The sequence below is a fragment of the Chrysochloris asiatica genome, unplaced genomic scaffold, assembly GCF_000296735.1.
Source record: "Chrysochloris asiatica unplaced genomic scaffold, ChrAsi1.0 scaffold00282, whole genome shotgun sequence".
Lineage (NCBI taxonomy): Eukaryota > Metazoa > Chordata > Mammalia > Afrosoricida > Chrysochloridae > Chrysochloris > Chrysochloris asiatica.
In genome coordinates this window covers 2,033,909-2,048,170 of record NW_006408800.1, presented here as the reverse complement: position 1 = coordinate 2,048,170, position 14,262 = coordinate 2,033,909, and positions in this window count along the sequence as shown.

Genomic DNA, 14,262 nt, shown 5'->3' with positions numbered 1-14,262 from the left:
CCGAAGTATGAGAGATGAAGTTTGGTCATCCTGGCCTCCAAGGAGCACTCTGGTTACACAGACCACTCACCCCCCCCCCCAAATGCCTAGATATATAATCAAACTTTTCAAAACCAAAAAGACAAAAATCCCAAGAGCAGCTCAGTAAAAAGGAAAAATTACCCACAAAGGAGAACTAATAAGACAAAACTTTGATTTCTAAGCAGAAGCCATGCAGGCAAGAAGACAATGGAAAGTCTTAAGACTGAAATTCAGAAACAAATTGCCAACCAAGAATCATATATCCAGCAAAACTGTTCATTAAATATAACAAAATTAGGTCATTTTCAGACAAACAAATTAAGAGCTTGTAAAAACCAGACCAGTCTTACAAAACATACTATAGGCCAAAGAACCAACAACCTGAGACTAACATACATGACAGTATCACCAAGACTCAACCCAGATACAGAACTACGTAAACTAAACCCAACCTGTAAGACTGAAAACAGAGAACCAGAGATACAGATGCAACAATCACCAAAAAAAACCCATAAAGTAAAAAGTGGGAATCATGTACTTACAGGATTTCCAGATGAAGAGAAAAATCAAACACATTTCAAGAAAAAAAAATTAAAATAAAAATAACCTTAACTATAACCCTAATAATTAGAACAAGCCTTACTCCTAGCCCTAGTCAAATCCTTACCCTAACACTAACCCTAGTTCTCACCATACTCTAGGAATAAATGAAATCCTATGCTAAGCCTCCCAAAAATGTGTCAAATTAGCTTCTCAGCATAATCCAGTTATCCTCCATTTTGTGCATCATTATCTTATGTATAATAAATCCTAACCTTTATGATATTCATTAGGTAATATTAATGACAGTTCAAAGAGCTCTAGTAGCATATTAGTTATGAGTCAGGCTGTTAACCTCAAGGTAAGCAGTTCGAAACTACCAAATGTTACATGGGAGAAAGATGAAGGCTTTCTGCTCCCAGAAGATTTCCAGCCGTAGAAACCCTATACAGTGTAACTAGGAGTTGGAATCGACTCCATGACATACTACTACCACCACTAGTATCACCAGGCTTAGACTAGATCTAGGCATAGTCCCAATCCTTATGCCTACCCACCCCCCTGAAAATAATTTTTACAAGAGGAGAAAAGCAAAAATACTGAAAGGTAATTGGTCTTGTCATTCAAAGTCAACATCAATATCATTTTTCTCTGGTTAAATTAGAAACTTATACATATTCGCCAACTCAATGGCTTTCCCAAAGTGGTAAACATGGCTTTTTGGTTTGTTTTATCTGAAAGGTGATTTCTGTACAAAACAAAATAGAGACAAAAACACTAGAAAAATATTATTAGTTGGGAGTCCTGGTGTGGCACTGCAGGATAAAGCAATGAACCACAAGGTGAATTTGAACCACAAATTCGGTGGTTCAAATTCACCAGCTGCTCCTTGGAGACCCTGTACAAAGTTGCTATAACCTGGAACCAACTCAACGGCATTTAACAATGATGACAAACCAATTTAACTGATAATAATAAAGTATTATTATATGCTCTACCTACCCACTCCGTTCATTAAAAACAAAAAAACAAATTTTTAAATAACACAGAAATGTTCCCTAGTTTAAATCATTGTTGTTGTTGTCATGTGCCGTGGAGTGGGTTCAGACTCACATGACTCTGTACAGGGTTTCCAAGGCTGTAAATCTTTACGGGAGCAGAAAGCCTCATCTTTCTCCCATGGAATAGCTGGTAGTTTCAAACTGCTGACTGTGAGATTAGCAGCCCGAATCATAACCACTATGTCATGGAGCATCTCATTTCTTTTCACTCTCTTGCCTTTGATTTCCTTCAGTGGCAATAGCAGCGAAACTCTATACATGGTTGCTTGTACAACCAGGTTTATCAGTACTTACTAAAAATTTTGAATGAACTAAGGAATGGTTGGAAGGACAGATACGTGACAATGCAAATAGAGAAATATGATAAAATCTTAGTCGTCACAACACAGATATACACTGTAAAATTCATTTAAGCTTGGTGCTATGATCATAATAAAATGTTGGGGAAACTAAAGTGCTTCTTATAGTTGTTGTTAGGTGCCAACAAGTCGATACCGACTCACAGCGACCCTATGCAAAACAGAACGAAACACTGCCAGGTCCTGCACTAACCTCACAATCGTTCCTATGTTTGAGCCCATTGCTGCTGCCACTATGCTAAGCCATCTTGCTGGGGGTTTTCCTCTTTTTCTCCAACTCTCCACTTTACCAATCATGATATCCTTCTCCAGGGACTGGTCCCTCCTGATAATATGTCCAAGTATGAAAGATGAAATCTGGCCATCCTAGCTTCCAAAAACTTCTTGCAACACAGATCTGTTTGTTCAATTGGCAGCCCATGGCACTTTCAATATTCTCCTCCAACACCATAACTCAAATGCAGCAATTCTACTAGTTATCCTTATTCAGTCCAAATTTCCATGCATATGAGGTTACTGAAAATACCATGGCTTGGGTCAAGAACACTTTAGTCCTCAAACTGACATCTTTGCTCTTAAGCACTTTAAAGAGGTCTTGAGTAGCATATTTGCCTAATGCAGCATGTCATCTGATTTCTTGACTGCTAGCAGCTTCTTATAATGTTGTTGTTGTTAAGTGCTGTCGAGTCGATTCCGACCCATAGCGACCCTGTATAGATAGGGTTTCCGAGGAACAGCTGGTGAGCTTGAACAGCCGACCTTGCAGTTCAAACGACTTTGCAGTCCAGTGCATTAACCCACAGTGCCACACCAGGACTCCGCTTCTTATAGTACTTATAGTAAATCACTCAGAAACTGGAGATAAAAATTGACATAAAACATTTTAGTATTCAATTTATTAAACCTGGTTTCATGACCAATACATAATGGGGAAAAAAAGTTCATTAGTGACTGATGATTGTGGTATTTTAGAAAAAGAGGGAAGAGTTTCTGTGGACAAATGGCCTCTGTGGTGGAAAAACAGAAACCAGGTTTGGAATAATATATGTATTACTTGTGTACTGTGAGCCCTTTAATCACATTCATCTTTACCAATCCAATTAAATAAATTTTTAAAACCTAACATTCTTACGTCAACTTTTTTGTCATTTCTTTAAAAAAAAAAAAAAGCAGAATGCATAATATGTATAACTTGCACAAAGACATTCTGGTAAATCAATAGCTTAATCCCCAAAGACAGGCTTATAGGAGAGCAAGAAAAGTATGTACTGTTCCTATTAAATGATTCCAGTACTATCATTCTCTAGGAATTTTGAAAGCTGTTAAAATATGAGCTGGACCAGAAATAATGACAACAGTCCAAATCTATAATAAACATATTCGTATGTGACCTCAGGTTTCTTCACATATAAAACTAGGATGTGAATAAAATAACCTCAAGTAAAAAGTCCTTACTGCTCCAAAATCTCAATTAAAAGACTATGTAGCTCAGATGAGCAGGACTCAATTCAATAATGAGGAAAGCACTGAAGGAAAGCATGCTTCCTGGGGGCTGGATACGTTCTGCACAATTTCTAAGTAAGCATCAACTGACCAGAATCACAATTTCTAAAGAAGCAAAAAGCTGCATTTTAGAATCTGCCAAGAGTTTGTTTGGTTTCTTTGTTTTATGCTCCAGCTGGCAAAGACTCTACACAGATCACGAACTCAGAGGGATTCCTGCCAAAATTTGAGATCTCAATTCTAACCAGTTTCACTGTCCTTTAGGACGGATTACAAATCAGATGTAGAAAGATTGGCAGATACAAGAACAGGCAAGACGGCAAGAGCCTAGAATTGGAGAAGACCAAATATAAAATAGAGTAAAACAAGTGCTATTCAAATAATAGAGTACTTTAATTCCTGAACATTATTTTAGATACATAGCCAGCTAAACTTCATCATCTTTATAGTTTTAATTTCAAAATCAATCCATTCATTTATCCACTTATTCAAAATGAATTTATCAGATTGCCAAGAGACCAATGTAAAACACAAGACGAGCTCTCTTCTTAGGGGCTCACACATAGTTACACCACTAGTTTTGTTGCTGAGAGTTAAGAGTTGATTTTTACACAAAGGGACCACATGTGACAGAGTATTACTGTCCCATAGGGTATATTAAGCAGTAATTTTCAAGAGAACAGATCACTAGGGTCATTCTCCAGTGAGGTTCACTAGATAAATAGTGTATAAAGCATATTATGGAAGATGGATGCTTCTTATGAAGATGAGAGACCAATTCCCTGAGAAAGCAGTGTTGAAAGCTGACCACTAAAAAGTGGGGATGATATTACAGGATAAGACATAGCATGTGAGCAAGGTTGTATGTGGTGCTGCAGACAATACTGGAAATTGTACAATATGTGGAATGTTGCGTTTCTGAGTGCCATCAAGTCAGTTCTGACTCATAGTGACCCCTGCCACAGGGTTTCATAGAGTGGCAGGTGGGTGTGAACTGCAAACCTTGTGGTTAGCAGTTCAGTGCTTATCCTACGGCGCCAAAAGTGTGGCACTATAGCATAAGCTATGAACTGGTAACAGCAAAATCAACAGTTCAAACCCTCCAGCTGCTCTTTATACGGGGTCGCTATGAGTCGGAACCAACTCAATGGCATAAACAACAAAGTTACCAGAGATCACAAAAGGCCTTATTAATGCGTCAGATTGTCATACTGTAGTGTCTTATATGTTGCTATGATGCTGGAAACTAACCCACGGGTATCTGAGATACCAGCCGGGTCACCCATGGTAGACCAGTCTCAGCAGAGCTTCCTGCCTTAAGACTAGGAAGCAGCAGGAGTAGAACACTTCTGAACGGATAGCCACTGGCTACTTTATGAATAGCAGCACAACACTGACCTAGTGCTGGAAGATGAGGCCTTTAGGTTATAAAGTGATCAAAATACAACTGGGGAATTGTTGCCACCTCAAAGTAGAGTTAATCTTTATGAGGAGAATGGAGCAAAACTCTCAAGACCTTTATTGCTAATAGGAGTACAGCTCAAAATGAAAAGAAACAGATGCAAACATACATTAAAAATTGTTAAGTGGAATGCAAAAAGTAAGAGCTAGGAAAACCTTCAAAAATAAATTTGAAAGCACAAAGATCCTAGGAATTAGTGAGCTGAAATGGACTGGTATTGACCATTTTGAATCTGACAATCATTTGCTTTAATATGATGCCAAGAATGACAAACTGAAGAGCAATGATGGGATATTCATTGTCCAAAAAAGAGCATTTCAAGATTGTTCTTGAAGTAAAATCTGTCTTGAAGTACAATGTTGTCTGTGACAGGATGATACTCATATGCATAGAAGGAAGAACAGCTAACACCACTATTATTCATATTTATTCACCAACCACTACAGCCAGAATTCTGCCAATTTCCTCAGTCTGAAATTTATAAAACATGTAATTAAGATGAAATGAAAATTACTGGTGATTGGAATGCAAAAGGTGGAAACAAAGGGGAAGGAGTGATAGTTTGAAATATGGCCTTGATGACACAACAGTGGTGGACATCACATGACGGAGTTTTCTAAGACATGACTTTATTCATTGCAAACACCTTTTTTCAACAGCATAAGTGGCAACTATACATGTGGACATCATCAGACAGAGAACACAGGAGTCAAACTGACTATGTCTGTGAGAATGGGCAATGGAGAAGCTCAGTACCATCAGCGAAAATAAGGTGAACAGACCATCATATGCAAGTTCAGGCTGAAGCTAAAGAAATTTAGAACAAGTCCATGAGAGCCAAAATATGATCTTGAATATATCTCACCTTAACTGTAAGACCATCTCAAGAACAGCTTTGATGAATAAGAAAGACACAAAGACCAGCAGAGTTATAAGATGACATCATGAATATCATACATAAAGAAAGCAAAGATCATTAAAAAGACAAGAAAGACCAAAATGGATGTTAGAAGAGACTCACAAAATTTGTTCTTGAGTTTAGAGAAGAGATAGATATTAACTGAAAGTAAAACAGCTGAACAGAAAGCTCAAAGAAATTCTAGAAAAGAAAGTATTATGATAAGCGCAAAGACCAGAAGTTAGAGAACCAAAAGAGTAAAACAGTGCTCAGCTTTTCTCAGAATGAAAGAACTACAGAAAAAATTCCAGCCTCAACTTGAAATACTGACGGAAGCAATTGTGAGGATGGTGCAGGATTGGGTAACGTTTTGCTCTGTTGTACACAGTCACTGAATTGGAACCTACTCAATGGCACCTAATAACAATAACAACATGGGTAAAATATTTAATGATGGAGGAAGCATCAAAACAAGATAGAAGGAATCTAGAGTCACTGTATCAAAAGGAATTAACTGGTCAATACTCAAACATTTCAGGAACTAGCATATGATCAAGAACTGATGATACTGCACCGAAGGCACCGGTGAAAACCAAGGCTCCAGGAACTGATGGAATACAAATTAAAATCTTTCAACAAACTAATGCAGCACTGAAGGCAATCACTCATCTATGCCAAGAAGTTTAGAAGACAGCTACCTGGCCAACCAACTGGAAAAGATCCATATTTCTACTGATTCGAAAAAAAAGTGATGAACTAGAATGCAGAAACCAACAAAGCAATATCATTAATATCATATGCAAGCAAAATTTTGCTGAAGATTATTTTAAAACAGTTGCAGCAGTACATTAAGAGGAAGCTGCCAGAAATTCAAGCTGGATTCAGAAGGACACGTGGATCAAAGCATATCACTACTAACATCAGATGGATCTTAGCTGAAAGCAATGAATATCAGAAAGGTATTTGCTTGTGCTTTATTGACTCTGTAAACACATTTGACTGTGTGGATCATAAATAATGGATACATTGCAAACAACAGGTATGTTGTTGTTAAGTGCCATCAAGATGGTTTTGACGCATAGCAACCCTGTATAGGGTTTCCAAGGAACAGTTGGTGAGCTTGAACCACCAGCCTTGCAGTTCAAACGGCTTTGCAGTCTGGTGCATTATCCCACAGCGCCACATCAGGACTCCAAGAATAGGTGTACTACAGAACATTTAATTGGGCTCATGAAGAAACTGTAACATAGACCATGAGGCAGTGAGTCGAACAGAACAAGTAGACAATGAAAGGTTTAAAATCAGGAAAGATGTGCGCCAGGGTTATCCTTTCATTATACCTATCTGTATGATGCGCAAATAATCCAGGAAGGTGGATTATGTGAAGAACAAAGTAGCATCAGGATTAAAAGACTCATTAACAACTGATGATATATATGACACAATTTTGCTTGTTAGAAACTAAGAGGACTTAAAATACTGACGAAGATCGAAGACTTCAATATGGACTGTACCTCAATATAAGGAAAACAAAAATTCTCACAACTGGATCAATAAATAAATCATGATAAATGGAGAAAATATTAAAATTGTGAAAGACTTCATTTTGCTTGGTTTCACAATCAACACTCATACAAGAAGCAATCAAGGAATTAAAAGACATATTGCATTAGGCAAATTTGCTCCAAAAGACCTCTTTAAAGTGTTTAAGAGAGAACATGTCTATCTGAGGACTAATGTGAGCCTGACCCAAGCCACAGTATTTTCAATTGCCTCATATGCCTGTGAAAGTTGGACAACGAATAAAGAAGACCAGGGAAGAACTGACGAATCTGAAGTACAATACTGGCAAAAAATATTGAAAGTATCATGGACTGCCATCAGAACAAACAAATCTATTTTCAAAGAAGTATAGCCAGATTATTCCTTAGAAGTGAAGATGATGAGACTTGTCTCTTGTTCTTCAGGCATGTTGTAAGGAGGGATCAATCCACAGAAAAAAAAGGACATCATGCTGAAGGGTCATTGAAAAACAGGAAGACCCTTAATGAGATGGATTAACACAGTGGCATGCAACAGCATACTCAAACAAAACAATCGTTGAAGATGGCACCAGGAGTCCCCTGTCTTTTGCTGTTGTGCACAGTAGGGTTGCTATGAGTTGGAACCAACCTGAACAACACCTAATGACAACTTTTAACTCAAGACACAGCAACTGAATAATTAGAACTTATTCTGAAGGCTATAATGTACAAGATGGACTTGAGCCAGGGAGATTAGACAGTTCATGTGAAAAGGAGGTTGTTAGGTTTCTAAATTGAGCAGCTGGGTGAAAAAGCAGGAAAAGGAAAATATTACAAATTCCATTTTGGACATGCTTAACTTAAGTTGCCTGTGGAAGTATCAAAGTAGAGATCTAAGCAGTAGGTAGTTGCAGACACAGGTCTGGATATCAAGACTAAGATCTAAAATAGATAAAGATGTAAGCATAAACAACAAAGAAGTAGTATTGAAGCCATGTGAAAAGATCCAATTGCCAAGGGACAGTGTATAGACTAAGATGATACTGAAGTTACCAATATTTTAGAGGAGGTTGGCAGAAGGAAGAACAAAAGGAACTTGAGAAGGAGCAGCCACAGTGAGGGACAGAAGTCTGTGAGGTGACATGAAAACCAATGAAGAACACATTATTTATTATCCAAAGAATGCACCAAAACAAAATATAAAAACCAAAGACCTCTCAATTTTTTAGAGCAATACACCATGGTCATTTGACATCATAAAATAACACACTTTTTTTTTTTTTTTTTAAGTTTTTATTGTGAATTATGTGATTGTTTACATGGGAGAACATTAGCTTTACATTCATCCTATCATATTTTGTTTCATTGCAATGATTACAATCCCCTCCGTGCATCATCAAACAACCAAAGGGTACACCCCGCAAACCTGCCCCCCACAGCTATCAGCACACAGCCCCTCTGCCGCCCTGAGTCCAGAGTCCCCAGCTGCTCCATCTCTCCACGTCATCATCTCTGCCTCCATTTCTGGCATCACTGCTTCTCTGGGTAGGGTCCCATATTCTACTCTTGTCCCTTGATGTTCCCAGGGACCTCTGCTCCAGGACTGCAAAAGCAACCACTCCCCTCCTTTTGTCACAAAACGTCTGCCTTTACATTCTGACCCTCACAGTTAGTCCTGATAGCAATTATTCACTATTGTACCACAAGTCTTGTTTGTATCTCCTTTCTTCAGCCCCATCCCAAAAGACTGGAAACCACTCAGTGGAGATTCTACCTTCCCCCGCACCCTCTGTAACTAGGCTCTCTCTTGAAAGCTTGTAAGCCAGTCACTTCATGCCTTGGTCAGTCCCCCATTTTGGGTACCTAATGTCTAAGTTGCCCATCCCTGTCAATCCTGTGTACAATGGGGGTGGGAGTGATCCTCGCTGTAAAAATTTGTTCCCTCTTTTGAGCTACTACATCCATTAAGTATAGGACAAGGTCATCAAATTGTAGCAGATTACTCTTTTTTTCCTCTTCTTCTAGTCGAGTTCTGATCATCCAGCCATTAAAGCCAGGTCAAGTGGATGCTATATTAAGTATGGTGTTCTTGTGCATCTCCCCTCACTTCATATCAGCTGGTCGCTTCACTCTCAGCTCTAGTCCTCTGTGGCCATGTCACTGTCTCTGGTCCCAGGAATCCCCAGGTCTTGCCATACTGATGGCTAACCAGGTCTCAACCCAGGTTCACAGTAGTCTATTGAACGTGGTCAGACTTAGATCACAACTTCATTGCTGTGATTCCCCCACTGCCCCTTATTGGTGACCAACTTGGTCCATGGTCACCAGTTAGACCACACGCCTACTTGTGTATTCCCCTGAGTCTTAGTCTTGGAAGGGGATTTGCTCAGAGGGGACCCGAACACTTGCCTTGATGGCTCCCGGGCCAACAGCTTGCTTGTTCTTGTAGTAGTCAATCGGAGGATGGCCATTGTTTTAGATTTTTCCTGCCAGTCTTTCTTTCAAGAAATATCTTCTGTTCTTCTAGCCACACCAGGCTGGTCTGCTTGTCCTTTCAAGTGGAAATTTCCCACCTCAGAAGATTCTATGGTCTTATGCAATGCTAAGGCTCCGCAGGAAGCCCTTTCACTGGGCAACTTCTAGCCCATTTTAGGTATTCCATTAAATTATAGGCTAAACAAGGACTTACAAACTTTCTGTGGTGATGTTTCTGGCTATTCCTTTCCCTTCCCCTCAAGTGTCTATTTTACAATGGTAGGGACGGGAAACCAAAATTCAAAAGACAGCCAAGCATCTTAACATTATTTCCCCCCCTTTTACCCATTCAAACCAGGCCTCAGTCTCTGTATCCCAGAGCCCTGTTGTTCCAAGGCTGTGCATACATCATTTACCTCTGTCCCACTCAGCCCAGGCAAACCTGCCTAACTGTTCTCCCATCCGCCTTGTTCTTCCACACCCCTCCCACTTCTTGTGTACTGCCTTCCCTCCTCCCACCCCAGCACCGAAACTATCGTGTGTCTGTTCCCTACCCTGTGCTCCATCTTCCTGTCCCTCCCCTCCCCTCTTAATGATCTCTTAATGTCTCCACTGTGTTGGCAGTGTGTAGGATCCTAAGAACAAATCTCTCTGAGGAACAAACTCTGGCCACCTGGCAATCATGTCCAAACTGTTCTTTATCAAATTATTCAGTTATGTTTGATATTAACTTAATACATGAGCCCTTGATACCCATGGACAAATATTAAAACAAAAACCACTTTTAAAGCCGAGGCTGTAAAAGTTCCAAAGGCAGGTTTGCTGAAATTCCACAAAGAGGCTCTGGAGACAATCCACCCAAGGAATTCACTCAAAGTAGATTGGCGAATTCCAGAGTATTTTTCAAGGAATAATAGTGACAGCCGCCTCGAATCCTCCCCAGGTGTAAACCATTAACCTAGAGGTCCTTCTTCCTCCTGAAAGCCTAAGCCAGGTAGCTGAAACAGCATGACTCTCTTCAGACCTTTTAAATCCTTTTTCACCTTTACCCATTCGAAATTAAGTGCTATAGGTATGTTAATTAGCCTTGAGAAAGCTTGAGTAGCTGCCTTAGGATTTGAGCCTAAAAAGTAATTTATAACAATTTGCTTGAATTTTTGGAAAATTAAGGATGTTAGATTATTAAGACAATTTGCAATGTATATTTTAGAATTTGTTCCTGTCATTGTGTCCTGTCTTGAACGATTAATCACATTTCATTTCTGTACCCTGTCTTAATAATCCCCTTCTTCCTTTGTGTAAAATCCCTCCCTGAAATAAAAGACGGACGCAGACCGAATCCTGTGTGCATTACTGCCTGCAGGGGTCATGATGCCTGCAATCCAGGGTCTGCCTGCCAGTCTTGTTTCGGGGTGTCTCTTTGTCTCTCTCATCGCGTCTTTGTGTATATTCTTTTTCTATTTCTTTCGCCTCCAGATCTCCCTACTTTGTGAACCAAATTTCCCTGTCGAGGCTGGTCCCCAACAGATAGATATCTCTCTAATGGCTAGTGATCATGAACATTTCTTCATATGTTTGTTGGCTGCTCTGATCTCCTTCTTGATGAAGTGTCTGTTGTTTTGTGCCTATTTTTTAATTGGGTTATTTGTTTTTTTCTTGTAGAGATGTTGTTGTTGTTGTTGCTCTTAGGTGCCACTGAGTCAGTACTGACTCATAGTGACCTTACGCACAGCAGAATGAAACACTGCCCGATCCTGGGCCCACCTCATTACTGTCGCCATGCTTGAGTCCATCGATGCTGCCATTTGGCCAATCCATCTCGTTAGAGGTTTTCCTCTTTTACTCTGACCCTCCACCTCACCAAACATGATATCCTTCTCCAGCGACTGGTCTCTCCTGACAGTATGTCTGAAGTATGAGAGACGAAGTCTGGCCATCTTGGCCTCCAAGGAGCACTCTGGCTGCACTTCTTCCAAAACGATCTATTGGTTCTTTTGGCAGCCCATGGCACTTTCAATATTCTCCTCCAATACCATAACTCAAAAAAGCATCAATTCTTCCATGGTCTTTCTTGTTTACTATCCAGGTTTCATATGCATATGAGGTTATTGAAAATATTGTGGCTTGGGTCAGGTGCACCTTAGTCCTCAAGCTGACATCTTTGCTCTTCAACACTTTAAACAGGTCTTGTGCAGCAGATTTGCCTAATGCAATACACGCTGTTTGATTTCTTGACTGCTGCTTCCATTAGTGATGATAGCTGATCCAAGAAGAATGAAGTCCTAGACAACTTCAATCTTTTCTCCGTTGATAAGAATGTTGTTTACTGGTCCAGTGGTGAGGATTTTTGTTTTTTTTACATTGAGATGTAACCCATACCGAAGGCTGTGCTCTTGGATCTTCATCAGTAGATGTTTTAAGTCCTATTCACTTTCAGCAAGCAAGGTTGTATCATCTGCATATCACAGATTGTTATTGAGTCTTCCTCCAATCCTCATGCCACGTTTTTCTTCATAGAACCCAGCTTCTTGGATTATTTGCTCCGCATACAGGTTGAATAATTATGGTGAAAGAATACAACCTTGTCACACACTTTCCTTAATTTTAAAACATTCAGTGTTCCCATGTTCTGTTCGAACAACTGCCTCTTGGTCCAGGTACAGATTCTCATGAGCACAACTAAGTATTCCGGAATACTCATACTTCACAATGTTTTCCATAGGTTGTCATGATCCACACAATCAAAAGCCTTTGCATAGTCAACAAAGCACAGGTAAATATCTTTCTGATATTCTCTGCTTTCAGCTGAAGATCCATTGGACATCAGCAATGATATCCCTCGTTCCACGGCTCTTCTGAATCTGGCTTGAACCTCTGAAAGTTCTCTATGTATGCTTGCAGCAGTCTCTGGATTACCTTTAGTAAAACTTTACTCGCATGGGATATCAAAGAGATTGTCTGATGATTTCCTCATTCTGTTGGGTCACCTCTCTTTGGAATGGGCACAAATATGGAGGTGTTGTAGTTTCCTATATATTTTAGAAATGAGTCTCTTGTCGATGTGTTGTTGCAAAAGACTTTTTCCCATTCTGTGGGCTCCCTGTTAACTCTTTTGGTGAAGTCTTTTGATGCACGTAAGTTTTAAATTTTCAGTATGTCCCAATCATCTATTTTGTCTACTTTTGTTTGTGTAATTTTCACAATTATACAATTGTAATCTGTGTATGCCCTGTACTACAGTCCTCACATTAGTCCCTAATTTTTCATTAATGGCCTTTATGATTCTGGGATTCACATTTAGGTCTTTAATCCATGCTGAGTTGGTTTTTGTACAAGACATGATATAAAGGTCTTGTTTCAATCTTTTGCATCTTGCTTTCCAGTTCTGCCAGCACCACCTCTTAAAAAGACTATATCCTCCCCATGTAACATACCTATGGACTTTGTCGAAAATCAGTTGGCTGTACGAGGATGGGTTAATTTCTGGATTCTCGATTCTGATCCATTGATGAATGTGTATCTTTAACTGTAACAGTACCAAGCTGTTTTGACCACTGTAGCCGTGTAGTAAATTTTGAAATCAGGGAGTGACAGGTTTCTAACCTTATCTAAAAGAACACACTTTTAAACTGCATGAACTTTTAAAATTGCTGGACCCTTAAATATTATATTTTAAAAGGAGGTCTGGTAGTGTAGTGGATTACAAGATGGGCTGCTAACCACAAGGTCAGCAGTTCCAATTTACCTGATGCTCTGTGGGAGAAAGATAAGGCTTTCTGCACATGTGAAGATTTACAGCCTTGGAAATACTATACAGGATCACTGAGGCAGAATTAAATTGACAGCAATAAGTTTGCTTTGGTTAAAACAGATTATTCATTTGAATAACTGAATAATTATTGAGCGCAGCTGAGTCAGTTCCAACTCATAGCGACCCTGTATGCAGCTGATAAGTTTGAACCATCAACCTTAGTTCGAATCGACCTTGAGATCTAAGGCTTATCATGTGGCACCATAAAGCCTGTTGAGCACTCTGTCTAGACAGCTTGAAGTTCCTTATTAGGACTTTTGGTGTGGTACTACAGGATCAGCATTGGAGTGTAAACCACAAGGTTGGCAGTTCAAACCCATCAGCTGCATCTCAGAAAGCCTATAGGGTTGCTATGAGTGGGAACCGACTCAATGGCACTTAACAACATTAGGAAAACCAAGTAGCAAAGTAAGATGTAATATTCTGCTTTGTCTGGGCTCCTGTGAGCAAAGCTAGTACACTGAACTGTTTCTCAATTCTTCTGCAGTTCAAGGTATTTTTGTTTTTGTCTGTTTCCCCTGCCAAACAGAAACTAAACATCACCTAGAGTCAGAACTTTAAGGAGCAGTACAACACAAATGATTGTGAATAAATAGATGGTCCCTGCTC